The sequence below is a fragment of the Cetorhinus maximus genome, chromosome 13 (genome assembly GCF_964194155.1).
Source record: "Cetorhinus maximus chromosome 13, sCetMax3.hap1.1, whole genome shotgun sequence".
NCBI classification, from domain to species: Eukaryota; Metazoa; Chordata; class Chondrichthyes; order Lamniformes; family Cetorhinidae; genus Cetorhinus; species Cetorhinus maximus.
Window position 1 is genome coordinate 99,224,627 of NC_135891.1, and position 17,788 is coordinate 99,242,414.

The 17,788-nt window shown below is 41.5% G+C and overlaps 2 long non-coding RNA genes across 2 annotated transcripts in view; both read left to right on the plus strand.

Annotated features, from left to right (window-relative positions):
* LOC144688875 (uncharacterized) overlaps positions 1 to 17,788 on the plus strand; it is a 207,034-nt gene that overhangs the window by 74,199 nt on the left and 115,047 nt on the right. The window lies entirely within an intron of this gene.
* Positions 13,277 to 15,466, plus strand: LOC144689236 (uncharacterized). The gene is made up of 3 exons (XR_013578604.1): positions 13,277 to 13,399; positions 14,714 to 14,814; positions 15,321 to 15,466. It is a non-coding gene; the product is annotated as an uncharacterized LOC144689236 (long non-coding RNA).

A 17,788-nucleotide genomic window follows, 5' to 3' on the forward strand; every position in this document is an offset into this window, starting at 1 on the left:
CTGGACAGTTACATCTCAAGCAGGCAAAAGTCCACAAATATGCTTTCAAGCCACTTAGAATGTTTCACCTACACTCACATGCATTTCCACACTGCGTACATGACAAAGGATAGAACAGAAACCCAGCAGGGTGTCTGGGATCATTATGGAGTCAAATGCCAAACACCACTTACAGAAAACTGCACGAAAGCCAACTCAAAAATAAAGCATACACTGCGCAGCACAAATTCCACACCCATACCAGACAACCACTACAAACTGAAGGACACAAGTCTCCATATATTTTGGACAGACTTCTGCGTAGTAGTCCAAAAGGTCACTGGGAACGTAACCTGTCTCAATCACGGAGGACCCAGATGACATGCTGGACCAGCCTAGCAGACAGAAAGGGCCACTCAGCAAACAGCTAGCACAACTGTGTTTGAATGCAAGAACCAACATTACTCCTCACCCCCAACAAACTTGTGCTTGGATCTTTCAAATCAAAACAAGTGACTTTTGGTCTTTGCATTGATGTAGGAAAATACCAGATATTCTGGATGGAGACCATTCAATCAATCTACTCAGTACAGCAACTCATCCATTTGCCATGAGAAGCACCAACCTCAACATGACCACCAGGAAGTAGGACCTGTCCCCACAAACCCCAGAGCCAAACTACCTCAAACTCCAGCCTGTAGTGTTCCCAATTCTCTACCTGCCCCAGGAACTGTGAATAACATCACAGTCTGCACTCAGTATACTATTACAGCAAAATATGACTTCAGGAAGGTATCTACATGAACATATCTTTATTCATACAATGGTTTCAAAAATTATGCACCAATGTCCACCTTTTGAATATATAGCTTCATAAAATCTATGTTGTGTTCAGAAATCCAGTTTTTAAAAACATTGAAACCTTCCGACTTAATTAATGTACAGTGGATCTATCTCTGACAAAGGACGACCATATTTATTAATGGGCAAAGACATTTCCTTCAGGAAATCACCCATCTTAACTAATTGACACACAATGCTTCTCATTGCTTACAAACTACAATCATAAAACTCATTTTTCTTCCACTTAATCACTTCCAACCATTGTTTCCCAATTAACACTAAATCAATTCTCTTAAATGGGATTGTTATATTAAAGGCGCTGCATAAATGCACGTTTTGTTTCACATATCGGGCACTGATGTGATTTGATTAGCTCGTGGGTTTACTTGGACGATGCTCCCATCAGTTATTACTTCGATATATTCCCCCCCTTTCCTAAACTTCAATATCTTAAATTGTTGCATAAATTAGTGCTCTTTTAACACGTGATGTGAAAAATCGAGTTGTGGTAATAAACAAGCATTTAAACTACTCGTTCCGCTGTTCGATAGCATTTTGTATTTCTGGCTAAACTAATCACTGTTAAGTAAAGCCTGTTGGCTGGGCATACCTTGGTATAAAGTTCAACCACAGACATTTTGACCCCTACAGAGAAAATCCGCTCCTTCTGATGCACTCACAGATTTAAAAAACCTTTCTTATAGATGTTGAAGAATTTTCCACACCTGTCACAGACAGGTCCACACTGACCTTCGCTCAGCCAAACACTAACTCTCTACACGTGACTACACCTGAACTCAATCAGATCACAACAAACTTTCTCACTGTCTGAGCGCCAGTGTAAGGAGCATCACTTTAGATAACAGGGTGCAATTCCATTACAGCCATAATCATTAAATAAAGCACATCATCATTAAACTCAATCTTAATTCTCATCAGTTCAATAATAAAATGGAACAAGTTTAAGGGGAAAAAAGGGTCGCTAAACAAATTTTACATATTAACCTGGCCTTTAAAGAGCTCTTGTAATGAACTTAAAGAGGGACTATCTTCACCAAACATGTTTGGGTGAGTGACTTAAATCACTTTCACCTACAGTGTTAAATGCAAGCAGAGAGGAATGCATTGGCACCCTCGAGTCCTAATGAAAATTGAGTTCAATGAGTGTAAAAGGGTACAGAGGTTTTACTGGACCAGCCATATCAGTGCTGTGGCTAAAAGGGAAGGGCAGAAGCTGGATATTCGTTGACAAGTAGCTCACCTGAATCTGCAAAGCATCCAAAAGCCTAAAATCAGATGTGTAAAGGAATTCGTGCCACTCACTTAGATGGATTCAGATACACCAACACTCGCAAGTTCATCACCTTCCAGGACAAAGTAGTCCATTGGCTCAGTATCCCTGGCATAAGCTTAATACTCACTCCCTCCACCACTATTGCATTGTGGTTAGAGTATGCACTGTCTACAGGATGCACTACAGCAATTCACCCCTGTAACCACCATCACCAAGAAGGATAACAGCAACAAGATTATGGAAACACCACCATCTCCAATTTTCCATCCAAGTCACAAATTATCCTAATTTGGACATGTACCACTTTGCACCATGACCACCGGGTCAAAATCGTGGAATTCCCTACCTAACAACATCATGGGAACGCCATCAATGAATGCACTGCAGCTGTTCATAGAGAACACCCCACCACCAATTTCTCAGGGCAACCAGGGATGGGAAATATGTGTGGACCTGTCAAGATTGTACATCTTGAGAACAACAAAATAAAACACTGCATATGCAAATGAGCCAATCCAGTTTGACTCATTTTAGGGCATTGTGTTGTGTGATTTTGCATTTTTGGGTTTCTTTCCCCACTAATCCCTTCTTTATTATTTTGTATAGTTACAAAACCTTGCTTTATATCAAAAATGACCGTGTATTTATTGGCTGAAACCATTTTAAAAGACTGAAAACAGCATTTCAGTGACTTAAAATAGCATCTTCTAAGATGGCTGAACATTAACATAGCTGCGCCCTGCAAATTACAAAGCCATTGTAATGGAGCCAAACTGTCTAGAAGAACCCATCACAGGCAATCATCTGAGAGGAATGTAAACAGCCCATCTCCTGACCCATTCGCAAAACATCTTGGCAACCTGTGTATTCAACTCAGTGTGGAACCAGCCACAAGATGCAATCACTTTGGACAATGAACTCTGGCTGAGAAAATAATTCATCCAGCCATAATTTAATCATGTCTAAACCATGAACCTGAAATCAACTTGCGATGACCATGATTGTGTAATTGGTCAGTTGGTGAGAGGGGATCATGTGATGAGCCAACCAACCCTCTTTTCTATTTTAGGAAACTGCTTTTCTCCACAGAACAGAAGGAGTTGCTAAAGAGACAGAACTCTGAGTGGGTACACTCTCTCTCTCTACAACCAGCTTGCAAACTCAAGCCCTGACTGTTGTTTGAGCATCCACACACAACAGGCAGTGTTTTAAGAATTAACCCAGTGGCTGCAGTCTCTAGAAGAGGAGATAAATCGCCAGCAACATCTTTAAATTGTCTCAACACAGAATCCAGAAAGACCATTGGGCCCAGTCTGAAACCATCCAAATCATCAATCTACTAGATCTGTATACCACTGACTTTTGTTAGATTTTAAAACTACTGAATCGATCTTCCCACTTTGTAACTTACTTGTGTGCATACGAACCCTTGAATGCATGTGTATGTATGAATCAGAGCATTTTTATTATCTTCGTTAGATCGGATGTTAAGTACAATAAACACTATTCTCTTTTCTTTTAAAAGAACTTAAAAGAAAACCTGCCTGTGTGTGCCTTTAACAGTCATAGTATTTAAACAGTTAAATATTCACTAAATTGGTAAGCTTACACTTTATAAAAATCCATTGCAGTCAAATGAAGAGTGAGACAGGAGGGGGGCCATTCTACTCCTCCTCATCTGGATGTATTGGTATATTGCTGGCTTTGACATTGCACCTTACAAAGTAGTGATGGTGAGTTCTCCTTGGGGGGTTCTGAACACTGCAAAGTTGAAGGAAAAATGTTTGTAAGGGGCCAATAAACTACAACCTCACCATTGAGATTCAAATTTATTTTCTTGGAGAAACTTAATTTAATATTCAGAAATTTGTGGTGAGCCTTCTCCATGAATTACTTCAATCTATTCAATAATGATGTTCCAATGCTGGTGTTAAATAGAGAATTTCAAAATTTTGACTCAGTGATGTTACGGCCAAGTTAGGAGGGGTGAATAAATGCCTCTCTTTTCCACCCTTGAGGTTGGCTACAACAGAGTTTGAATTTTTAAGAAATGGTGGTCTTTTAATTCAATATGTACTTGACCGTATGTAAAACTGTGTGAAGAAATAAGCTAGCCAGGTCTCTTGAGTTAACAAGTAAGGAATTAGTTTTATTGTTAAAATCTCACTCAGGTAAAAATATAAGACTTATTAAAAAGTTAAAAATGCGTCCCAAATCCCGTGACACATGCACACACACACTATAAACAGAACAAGTTACAGGGTGGAGGAGGTGGAGTTGATTAGAGTTAAAGTCCATAAGAAAAGAAAAAAATATGAGTTCCAATGTTCCTTTGGGTGGTCTTGAAAATCCAGATGTTGTGGCTGATGTGAGTTGGTTGTTTTTCTGGAGATAGTCTCTTTCAAACTATAGCCTGCCTTTTCCAAAGTGGATGTTATAGCACTTGAAGTTCCTTTTGATTTAAATTCTCTATCTCTGTGTATTCCAAAATGTAACAGTGATAGGGTCCTGAACTTGGAAATGGCAGGGAGGGAGAGACAATGTTACTGATCCATTGGCAGACTCCTTTTTTTCTGATTTTAGCAGTTTGTGCTGCCCTTTTCTACACTTAGCAGTAAAGATGGCTGCTGCCTTCTGATTGGCTTTCAAACTGCGCAGTCATTGTCCCCTTTGGGAATGAGATTCTCTCTCACCTGTTGTTAGAAGCGCTATAGATCAATAGTGGCCTTCAACAGGTCAGTCGAGTAATTCCTTATGTCCTTTTAGCTATTGTGATAGCTGATGGTGATTGAATATTAATGAATCAGCTTTTAACTCCTTAAATGATAAAAACAAAAAACTGCGGATGCTGGAAATCCAAAACAAAAACAGAATTACCTGGAAAAACTCAGCAGGTCTGGCAGTATCGGCGGAGAAGAAAAGAGTTGACATTTCGAGTCCTCATGACCCTTCAACAGAACTGAGTAATATTAGGAGAGGGGTGAAATATAAGCCTATATAAGCTATATTTCACCCCTCTCCTAATATTACTCAGTTCTGTTGAAGGGTCATGAGGACTCGGAACGTCAACTCTTTAAATGGTCCATTTCCCTATTGATAATGTAGAAAGGGGGGTTACACCTCCTAGGGGAATGCCATTGTCTTTCTGAGGGTTCTGCAGACATGATGAATCCATGGCAGGGAACGTGGCTTTCACAAATGCAAATTAGCAGCCATTTCAAAGTCAGTGTCTTTACTTGGAAAAGATCCTTTTAAAGAAGATCAATATGTATCTGACCAGCCTATAAAATTAAAGATTAGTATTCCACATCACACACAACACATTGTCACGTCAGTGGTGATGAAGTCTTCACATCCTTTAGTAGAAGTAAGTGAGCGGATTCTAGTTTCTGCTAAGATATTGGGATTGTAGAAATGGGATTGTAGACATGTATTGGACATGTGAGAAGAGTTCTGTCTTCACCTCCTCTACTTTTCAAGGCTGCCATTGAGTTATGAAATCTGCTGCTGAATAATCTGTACATAACATCTTGAGACCTCTTCCCTTGGAAATAATGAATACCACAAATGAAACACTTTGATGTTTTTGTATCCTTCAAAGTACCCTGGAGGCATTTACTATGTCAGGCAGCCCGCACCACACATATGCATTGAGGAAGTGACAATTGCTCTGTCTGCAAAGGACAACACACTCATTAGTTATCAAATGGAAAGACGTAAGAGTTGACACAATTTTCACCAGAGTGTAGTGTACAATTGTTCTGGGTTTGATTATGTGGGTCTGTTTACGATTGATGCTCACTGTAAACAAAACTGTAGAAGATCTGGAAGCTGGAGCTAGAAGCTGCTAGAATCATGGAACTGACTATTTAAAGCACTATGAATAAAACCTGTTGCACAAAATAAAATAGTGTAATCTCTATATAGAACCAAGTTATAAAATATACAATTTTGAAAGGTTCCCTTGGTTGCAGGTGTTGTAAATGACACCCATTTGGGCATCAGAGCTCTTCATATTAACCCCGCGGCTTCAGTGAAGAGAAAGCATTTTCATTTCATCAATCTTCAGGTGACCACAAGTGTCCTGCACAACCTGTGGTCATTATCGAGGAAGCAACAATGTTGCCTTCAGTACAGTTTTTTTTACAAAGCCCCTAATATTTAAAGGAGAAGAAACACTGGATAGATGGCACTTAAGGGAACAGGGTAATCATGTGTATCTAAGGCTGTTGATCCCATTGAAAAACCCCTGATTAGCAGGAGAACATCTCACTCCGGACACCTAAGCATTTGTTTGCCATTCCTCATCTGTCACCTACACCTTTAAGAAATGTGTGCAGTGCCCTGGGTGTAGGTAAAAGAAACAAAGAACTGGGTCTTTTCATGACCTCAGAATTTTGTAAAATGCTTTTGTAGTGATTATGGTTTTATTTAGTGTGTAATGTAATTGTAATTCTTGTTAGGCAAGATCACATGATCTGTAGCAACCAATAGGAGAGTAGTGCAGGTGACCTGAGCAGTCAGTGTAGAGATAAGAGTTGGAGTTGACAACACACATGTAGTTGCTGCTGAGTATATTGCAAATAAACTTAAAGTTTCCACCCAAGAAGAGTCTGCAGATCAACTCTATAATTAATAGTACAAATCGGCCACTTTACAACAGCTTTACGGCCAATAAAGGAATTTTGAAGCATAGTCATTGTTGTAATATAGGGAAAAGCAGCAGCAGCTATACCCATGATTTCTCAATTTTTGCCCAGATCTCAAAATCAGAACTTATTTCCTTGAATATATTTCCTGCTTTCTGCTAACATTGAAATGTTAGGATAAAAGCAAAAAACTGAGGATGCTGGAAATCCAAAACAAAAATTAAAATACCTGGAAAAACTCAGCAGGTCTGATAGCACCTGCAGAGAGGAACACAGTTAACGTTTCGAGTCCGTATGACTCTTCATCAGAACTAAGGAAAAATAGAAAAGAGGTGAAATATAAGCTGGTTTACGGGGTGGGGGGGGGGAAGGTAGAGCTGGATAGAGGGCCAGTGATAGGTGGAGATAACCAAAAGATGTCATAGACAAAAGGACAAAGAGGTGTTGAAGGTGGTGATATTATCTAAGGAATATGCTAATAGGTGACATTAAGGGTAGAAAGCAGGACAAGCAAGGTACAGATAGCCCTAGTGGGGGTGGGGTGGAGGGAAGGGATCGAAATAGGCTAAAAGGTAGACATAAAACAATAGATGGAAATACATTTAAAAATAATGGAAATAGGTGGGAAAAGAAAAATCTATATAAATTATTGGGAAAAAAAGGGGGATCGGAAAGGGGGTGGGGATGGAGGAGAAAGTTCATGATCTAAAATTGTTGAACTCAATATTCAGTCCAGAAGGCTGTAAAGTGCCTAGTCGGAAGATGAGGTGCTGTTCCTCCAGTTTGCGTTGAGCTTCACTGGAACATTGCAGCAGGCCAAGGACGGACATCTGGGCATGAGAGCAGGGTGGAGTGTTGAAATGGCAAGCGACAGGGAGGTCTGGGTCATACTTGCGGACAGACCAAAGGTGTTCCGCAAAGCGGTTACCCAGTCTGTGTTTGGTCTCTCCAATGTAGAGGAAACCGCATTGGGAGCTGCGAATGCAGTAGACCAAATGAGGAAAGTGCAAGTGAAATACTGCTTCACTTGAAAAGAGTGCTTGGGCCCTTGGACGGTGAGGAGAGGAGAAGTAAAGGGGCAGGTGTTGCACCTTCTGCGGTTGCATGGGAAGGTGCCGTGGGAGGGGGTTGAGGTGTAGGAGGTAATGGAGGAGTGGAATAGGGTGTCCCGGAGAGAACGATCCTTGCAGAATGCCGCCGGGGGGGTGAAGGGAAGATGTGTTTGGTGGTGGCATCATGCTGGAGTTGGCGGAAATGGCAGAGGATGATCCTTTGAATGCGAAGGCTAGTGGGGTGATAAGTGAGGACAAGGGGGACCCTATCATGGTTCTGGGAGGGAAAGGAAGGTGTGAGGGCAGACGCGCGGGAGATGGGCCGCTCACGGTTGAGGGCCCTGTCAACCACCGTGGGTGGAAAACCTCAGTTAAGGAAGAAGGAAGACATGTCAGAGGAACTGTTTTTGAAAGTAGCATCATCAGAACAGATGCGACGGAGGCGAAGGAACTGAGAGAATGGGATGGAGTCCTCACAGGAAGCGGGGTGTGAGGAGCTGTAGTCGAGGTAGCTGTGGGAGTCGGTAGGCTTGTAATGAATATTGGTGGACAATCTATCACCAGAAATAGAGACAGAGAGGTCAAGGAAGGGAAGGGAAGTGTCAGAGATGGACCATGTGAAAATGATGGAGGGGTGGAAATTGGAAGCAAAATTAATAAATTTTTCCAGGTCCAGACGAGAGCATGAAGCAGCACCGAAGCAATCATCGATGTACCGGAGAAAGGGTTGTGGGAGGGGGCCGGAGTAGGACTGGAACAAGGAATGTTCCACATACCCCATAAAGAGACAGGCATAACTGGGACCCATGCGGGTATCCATAGCCACACCTTTTATTTGAAGGAAGTGAGAGGAGTTTAAGGAGAAATTGTTCAGTGTGAGAACACGTTCAGCCAGATGGAGAAGAGTAGTGGTGGATGGGGATTGTTAGGGCCTCTGTTCAAGGAAGAAGCAGAGAGCCGTGAGACCATCCTGGTGGGGGATGGAGGTGTAGAGGGATTGGACGTCCATGGTGAAGAGGAGGCGGTTGGGGCCAGGGAACTGGAAATTGTTGATATGATGTAGGGTGTCAGAGGAATCGCGGATGTAGGTGGGAAGGGACTGGACAAGGGGAGAGAGAATGGAGTCAAGATAGCAAGAAATGAATTCCATGGGGCAGGAACAGGCTGACATGATCGGTCTGCCGGGACAGTCCTGTTTGTGGATTTTGGGTAGGAGGTAGATGCGGGCCATCCGAGCTTTAGAGACTATGAGGTTGGAAGCTGTGGAAGGAAGATCTCCAGAGGAGATGAGGTCAGTAACAGTACTGGAAACAATTGCTTGATGTTCAGTGGTGGGGTCATGGTCCAGGGGGAGGTAGGAGGAAGTGTCTGCGAGTTGACACTCAGCCTCTGCGATAGAGATCAGTGCACCAGACAACAACAGCACCACCCTTGTCAGCAGGTTTGAAGACATGTTAACATTTGAAATGTTAACATTTGCTACAAAGCCTCTGAATTTCAAGTGAACTGAGGGTCTTGTATTTTCCTGGAACATTTCAAGGTTTAAGATATGAAAAACAATCATTTGCATTTATCTAGCACCTTTCATGACCACCAGACATTCAAAGCACTTTGTAGCCAGTGAAGTACTTTTGAAGAACAATCACTATTGTAATGTATGAAACACAGCATCCAATTTACATAGAGCAAGTTCCAACAAACAGCAATGTGATAACAACCAGATAACCTGTGTTTTTGTGATATTGATTGAGGGACAAATACTGACCAGGGCATTTTGGATAACTCCCCTGCTCTTGAGTGAAATAGTGTCATGGGATCTTTTACCTCCATTTGAGTGGGTAGACAGAAACTCAGTTTGACATCTTATCTGAAAGACAGCACTTCCAATAGAGCAGCATCAGTAGTGAAGTGAAGTATCAACTTTGATGTTTGTATTGGAGTGGAACTTAAACCCATAGCACAGGCAAGAGTGCTACCAACTGAACCATAGCTGACATCTATGCAATAGATACAAGCTCACACATACACAGATGGCTTTGTAGCTCAAACTTTGTATATTCTCACCAGATTTCTAGTCTGATTCTTGTCGAATCGTTCTTGGCCACAATCATTCTTCAACCATTTCAAATATAGGATCAGTGATGGGGGGGAGAGTGAAGCAGACAAATTTTGTTGTCCTTGGATACATAACCTTCCATAAAAGAAGATTGTAAACCATCAAACAGATGGAAACACACCAAGACGTGCACACACACAATGGGCTGGACTGTAGAAGGAGGAGTTGCAGCACAGAAACAGCTTATCTTCTCTAACAATATCAACTTTATCTAGTGCCTTTAACATAGCAAAACACCCCAAGATACTGCATAGAAGGTTAATCAGATCTAAACTGACTGCAAAAACAATTCCCTCTGCCTTCCCAACCCCACAGCTATTTTCGTGTGGCTCTTTTCAAGGGTCAGGAAAACAGGCAGAATATTGGGCTTGGTGGGTGGACGCGCCCCAACCCAGCCCATCGTAAAATGATGTGCAATGAAGTCAGGCGAGTGTCCCTCGGGGCCTCAGGGAGCTCCATGCCTCAGGGAGATTGAAGCGCTCTTGGTGCATGCATGCGCAAAGTTCGTGCTAGGCCTGCTCGCCATCCTCCTCCCACCCACACGGGCAGCACTGAGTGGTAAAGTCGCTGTGCGGTACCGATCGCGGGCAGTGGTCAACTTCTCGACTGCCCCCGCTCATCCCCAACAAGCACCCCAGCCAAGGGCAAAATCCTGCCCCTTGGGTGCAAAATGCACGTGCACCTCTTCTGAGGTTGGGGTTGTCGTTGTGAGGACCACAGGAAATTTGAATTTCTTCCCCTCCACTATTTCCATGTGCTGGTGTGGGCTTTGGAAACCCTAAAAAATCCCCACCAGGTTTGAGAGCTCGTGACCACTGAGGGAAGCCTGCTGAGGAGTCAGGAACATTCTGACAGGTAAACATTAAAAGTTTTTACACCTCCAAAGGCCATCATTAGATGTTGTATTTTAATATAGATGTGTTTTAATGCAGTGATTGATCTTAAGGTACTGTCCTGCAAAGGTAAGTAGATTTTTGCATTGACCAGCATTATCTAAGGGTTGAGATGCATTACAATACATTTCCCCTTGGAGAAAGTGCTATAATGCATTCAAAATTGTAGACAATTGTGCTGGGAAACTCTCTTTCATGTTTTGGACTATAATTTAAATGTGCAGAAATCTTTAACTTTAAAAGAAAAAAATGCCCTGCTGCTGAAAGTTAAGAAGCACTTGCCCCACTTCATTGATTGACAGGCAACCTGCTTTGAAATTGAAATGTAATACCATCTGTCCTTTCAGATTCAGGGGTTCTGGACCTACAAGCTATTATTTTGATAGTTGTGGTCATTATGAATGCTTGGCTAAGTTCCAAAAGCGATAGACAACTCAACTCAGTAGGTGGTCTGTTGACACAATTGTTCATGCAAGTGATAGACAGTTTTAAGAGGTTGTAATAACATAATCTGCCTTTAATGCGGTTTATGACTACTTGGTCGTTTGCTTACACAACTTAATAGCCAATAAAGAGGGCAACTTTTTCTATAAGACTACAGTATTTTTTGCTTTGCCAATGACAGGTGTTTGAATGAGAGTGTTACAGATTTAATTGCTTTTCACCTGCAATCTAAAAAAAAATCCCATTGCTATTACATGGCTCTGGAGGGCTGTACATAGTGGATGCTGGGTGAGTGGTAATGGAGGATACATGGGAGACATGGAGGGGTCCCAGGGTGGCATAGGGTTATGAGGGGCCATGGATGGGGCATGTAAGGGGATGAGGGGTGAGGTTTAGGAGGCATAAGAACCATGCTGGGAGCTGTGCTGCAGTTCCTAAGAACCGAGGTGGACCTCCTAACCAGCCCACATTGGCACTCGCACTCCTTCTGCACTGGCTTGCAAAACCTGACCCTCCCCCCTACCCACACATGTCTCTCCGACACAAAAATATGGTGGGTTCGGGGTTCAGAGGAGAGCTTGTGCTTTAGAAGTCGGTTTTGTGAGCGCAGGAGGAAAATCCAGCCCTTAAGTCTCTCAAAATATAATAAGCCAATGGTCATTAACCCAAAGTTTTGATGCAATTTTATTTTTGTGAATCATGAAGGGTTAAATTATATTTATTAAAAAATCATTTTACGGCGGCGGGGGGACAGGGGAATACTTACATCCTTGACCAAATTTACTCACAGGAATAAAATATCTGCCTTTCAAATTCAAGGTAGATGGCTCTTGATTAAAAATCATACTACAAATTGCATTTAAGTGTTTTGCAGTCTTTTAATTTAAATTTAGTTGCAGTTGAATAACCAAAGCACAAATTGCAATTTTATTTTTTTTATCTCCAGCCTATTGAAATTTTAAATCAAACATTAAATGCAACTGGTACATTTATCAGGTTCAACTGTACATTGTTAATGAAGAAGGGAGATTTATTATAGTGAATCTGGAAATGACATCATTCATATATTATTCAGTTCATGCAATTATTTTAACATGTTTAATTGACTTGTTTGTGACATATTTGATTCCCTAATGAGAAGGTAAAATAAATGATAAATAACAAGTATATTAGATATTACCTGGTTGCATTTACTGCTACAAATGTAATATGCATCAACGATATAAAAAATCTGCATGAGGCTTTCTTGAATTATTTTGCTCTAAATCTGTCCAGAAATCTAGAGAGAATCTAATGTGGACTAGGTCGAATCGAATCAATGATCCTCCACAGGTTCTTTTGCTTGTAGGTATAATTAATCTCTGAGCAATAAATCAATATCATAAATAAATTATTGCTCAAGGTGAGAAAGATCTGATTTCCTGGTAACACCCACAAAGTAGGGGAAGGAATATTTGCTGAAAGTAATCTCTCTTTACAAAAGTGACAAAAGAATTTTAAAAAAGCATATTTGGTAAGTTTGAATCCTAAAACTTTTAAAAACTTATTGGAAGTGTAAAACATTACTTACACAACAGATAAGCAGTTTGATACATTTTTATTTTCTGCATTTCACTATTCAAAATAACCCACAAAAGATAAACCAATGCATTAAATGCTGAGTAATATTTTTAATTCAATGCAGAACATAAACTTTGGAAGGCTTTCAAAAATATTGAGGAAAATTAACCTTCTTGAGCACAGTGGTATGTTTTGTTATTGTATTTGAAATTATTAATTATTAGATTTACAGATCAGCCATTTCACTTCTCCATGATTCCCAATCCTGAAAGGGATCCTTTTAGTAGATTATACTTACGCTATGATAACATTCTTTGGGTGGGGGAAGAGGAACACTGTGTAGATAATGAAAATACAAAGGTGAACAGTCTTGCATGGTGAAACTAACCTTTATAGAACAGAGTTGTTTATTGATCTTGATGTGTTTGCTTTTTAAACGCAAAATGGATTTCTCTTGCAACCCAGAAAATACAGCAGAAAATAACGATTGTGCTGATGAAGCACTGTTACTGTGACAAACAGCCTCAGGCACTTTACAGTAATTTGGAGGATACAGCGCAGGAAGTGAGGTAGGAGTTATGCAGAAATGTGGTCCATAAAAACGCTGGGACCATATGCAGGTCAAGACGCCTCCTGGCATAACTTTACATGAAGCGGAGTTTTAATTGGCTACCTCCACCTTCGCTGTCCAATTAAGGGTGGCAGACGGGTTCCCAAGCTAGAGCCCCAGTGAAAGGGCCCACAGCACTGGCCAGCCAGCAACCACAAAAGGAGAGGTGAGCAATGCCAAGACAGAGAAGTGAATGCGAGGGCGCCTCAAAATGGAGGTACTCTCGGAAGCCTACTGAAAATGTAAAATTAAAGAAAGCCCACTGTTATTTGGGCCATCATGCAGAGGGGAGACCCCTCCACAGGAATGGCTTTGGTCGTGGCTTTGAACCTTTTTGTACTTGTGGCTCAATCATTGGATCAGTGAGAAGAGGCACCAATGGCCTCCTGGCCTGCCACCAGGAGGCAGCCTCCAAGTTGCTGCTGGCCTCTGGTCTCAACAGGGAGTCTGTCCCATGCCAGGGAAATGCCAAAGAATTCTGAAAATGGTCCCTAAATGGCCTACTTAGCTTTCTGCCTCCGTTGAACAGATTGTCAATTTTCCTGGCAGACTGCCCCTGGGAAACTAGCCTAGAGGCAGGCCAACCTTGAGGAACCATCCACAGATGCACAGCTATCTGAATTTCTCCGTTCCCCCACCTCCAAACCCGCCCCCATATCTGTGGCAAAATTCAATCTGTTAACTCTGTTTCTCTCTCCACCGATGCTGCCTGACCTGCTTAATATCTCCAGCATTTTCTGTTTTTATTTCAGATGTCCAGGTTCTGCAGTATTCTGCTTTTATATCCTTAAGGTGCGGTGTCCAGATGTGTTCTAATCAGGGCTTTGTATTACTGTAATGAATCTTACTTCCCTTCATATTTTAGCCCTCAATCTATAAAGGCTAACAATCTATTAGACCTGTTGATTATTGCTGTATCTGACCACTGGACTTCCACTGTTCTTAGCTCTTCACCATTTAACTAATACTCTGACCGTTATTGGTTCAAACTGGATGACCTTACACCTGCTTGCATTGAATTCTATCTGCTAGAGTTTCACTCACTCACTTAGTCTAATGATGTATCCTTGTAATTTTATACTCCCATCTATACTACTTAATATACTATCAATCTTTGTATAATTGGCAAACTTGGCTTTACAGTTCTCTATTGTATCATCAATAAATGTAGTGAATAGTTGATGCCCTACAGATCCTTGTGGGACACCACTAGTCCTTCCAGTTCGAGTGAATACCCATTATCCCTACTCTCTGTCTTCTGTTGCCTTACCAGATCAATACGTTGCCTTCAACTCCATGAGCTTTAATTTCAGTTAACAGTATCTTATGTGGATTGAAATCTCATCTGGGGCTTAATGAAAAGATAGATTCAAGGTTGGTGATATCATTTACTTCCATCATGTCCATTTTCAACTAAATAATTTAAAACAATAAAAGGAAAAATCACTTGATTGTTGAAAATCAGCTATGCTGTTAACAGGCAACAATATTTGACCAGACTGATAAGCTAAAAAATAAATCCATGTCCATGGATAACCTTGGACAGCTGGCTTGCCACAATCCTGAGGCAAAAGTTTTGAATCAACTTAACTTCTTGGGTTTTCCTCAGAAGTTGATTTATGACTTAAATTTAACAATTTCATAGATTAAAATGAAATTAATATTACTGGATAAGTGAAGCATCATAATTTACATTAATAACCAAATTTATGTTATAATTTGCAAATAAAATCAGTGGACAGATTGTACTATTTCAATCTTACATTAAAATGAGCAATTAATTTATTATGATCACAGTATGAGGTGACCATCCTTAAATTTTGTACAGTTATTTCAAATTTTTAATTTATCCTCTTAACATGATCCATGTGTTTCCGAAGAAGATGATTTCAAGACCAAGAACTTAAGGATCTACAATAAATTTATTTTTGATATTGGCGGGTTATTTTTATGGGTAAAGCAGCATAATGGTTATGTTACCGGACTGGTAGACCAGATGCTTGTCCTACTGACATGGAAATGTGAGTTCAAATCCCACCACTGCAACTGGGGAATTTAAATTCAATTATCTTTTAAAAAATCTACACTAAAAGCTAAATTGGTAATGGCAGCTATGAAACTACTATATTGCAAAAACCTATTTGGTTCAACAATTTCTTTTATGAAGGAAATTTGCCGGTCTTTACCAGATCTGGTCTCCAGACCCACAGCAATGTGGTTCACTCTTAACTGCCTTCTGAAATGGCCTAGCAAGCGATTCAGTTGTATTCCAGAAGGTGGCTCACCACCACCTTCTCAAGGATGACTAGGAACGGGCAATAAATACTGGCCTTCCAGAAATGTCCACATTGTCTGAATAAATAATAACATTTTTACGTAATGATCATATAAAGTATTCTGAATAAAAACACGGCTGGGATCCTCTTTGCTTTCCAATTGGTCTTTAACATTGTTTAGAATGTCACACTTGCCCAGAGTGTTCACAGAAAGACTTATATCAATGTCAATTATGTTACCATTAGAATACTCTGGATCTTTCCAATTCTTGTCTTTAACATTTATGATGTCAGCAGAAAAGGGAAATTCTCAAAAGATCATAGGATCTCGCCAGACAATAAGATGCAGAAGCTGTTGACCTGGCCGCTGTGCATACCCACTTGTTTCTGCTCGAGAAAACTTGAAATCATCCAAAGCTCTGCTGCCGGTGTCTTAATTCGCGGCAAGTCCCATTTCCCTACCACCCCTGTGCTCGCTGACCTACATTGACTCCTGGTCAAGCAAAGTTTGATTTTAAAAATATCGCCCCTGTTTTCAATTCCCTCCAGGGCCTGGACCCTTCCTATCTCTGTAATCTCCTGCAACCCCAAAACCCTCTGAGATATCTGTGCTCGTCTAATTCTGGTCCCTTTTCCAATTATGCTAATTCCACCATTGGTGTTCGTGCCTTCAGTTGCCTAGGCCGCAACCTCTGGAATACCCTCCCTGCACATCTCTGCCTTTCTACCTTTCCTTCCTCCTTTAAGACACTCCTTAAAACATACCTCTTTGACCAAACTTTTGTTTTTTTTTTCCATTCATTCATGGGATGTGAGCATTGCTGGCTAGGCCAGCATTTATTGCCCATCCCTAATTGTCTTTGACAAGGTGGTGATGAGCTGCCTTCTTGAATCCATGTGGTGCAGGTACACCCACAGTGCTGGTAGGGAGGGAGTTCCAGGACTTTGACCCAGCGACAGTGAAGGAATGACAATATATTTCCAAGTCAGGATGGTGAGTAGCTTGGAGGGGAACTTCCAGGTGGTGATATTTCCATGCATCTGCTGCCCTTGTCCTTCTAGATGGTAGTGGTTGTGGATTTGGAAGGTGCTGTCTAAGGAAGCTTGGTGAGTTCCTGCAGTGCATCTTGTAGATGGTACACACTGCTGCCACTGTGTGTCAGTGGTGGAGGGAGTGAATGTTTGTGTATGGGGTACCAATCAAGCGGGCTGCTTTGTCCTGGATGGTGTCCAGCTTCTTGAGTATTGTTGGAGCTGCACTCATCCAGGCAAGTGGAGAGTATTCCATCACACTCCTGACTTACGTCTTGTAGATGGTGGGTAGGCTTTGGGGAGTCAGGAGGTGAGTTATATGCTGCAGGATTCCTAGCCCCTGACCTGCTCTTGTAGCTAATGTATTTATATGACTAGTCCAGTTCAGTTTCTGGTCAATGGTGACTCCCAGGATGTTGATAGTGGGGGATTCAGCAATGGTAATGCCATTGAATGTCATGGGGTGATGATTAGATTCTCTCTTGTTGGAGATCATTGCCTGGTACTTTTGTGGTGCGAATGTTACTTGTCCCTTGTCAGCCCAAGCCTGGATATTGTCCAGGTCTTGTTGCATTTGAACATGGACTGCTTCAGTATCTGAGGAGTCGCAAATGATGCTGAACATTGTGCAATCATCAGCGAACATCCTCACTTCTGATCTTATGATGGAAGGAAGGTCATTGATGAAACAACTGAAGATGGTTGGGCCTAGGACACTACTCTGAGGAACTCCTGTAGCGATGTCCTGGAACTGACAACCACAACCATCTTCCTCCAACCAGTGGAGAGCTTTCCTTCAATTTCCATTAACTCCAGTTTTGCTAGGGCTCCTTGGTGCCATACTTGGTCAAATCTTGCCTTGATGTCAAGGGTAGTCACTCACCTCGCCGTCTGACCAAATATCTCATCATGTTGCTCAGTGGCCAGGATTTTCCAGTCCCATCCGCAGCCGGAATCATCACTGGCAGGGATGGAAAATTTAGAGAGCCGGCCAAAAGTCCATTGACTCTCAGAGGCATCGGAAAATCCCAGCTGCCTGT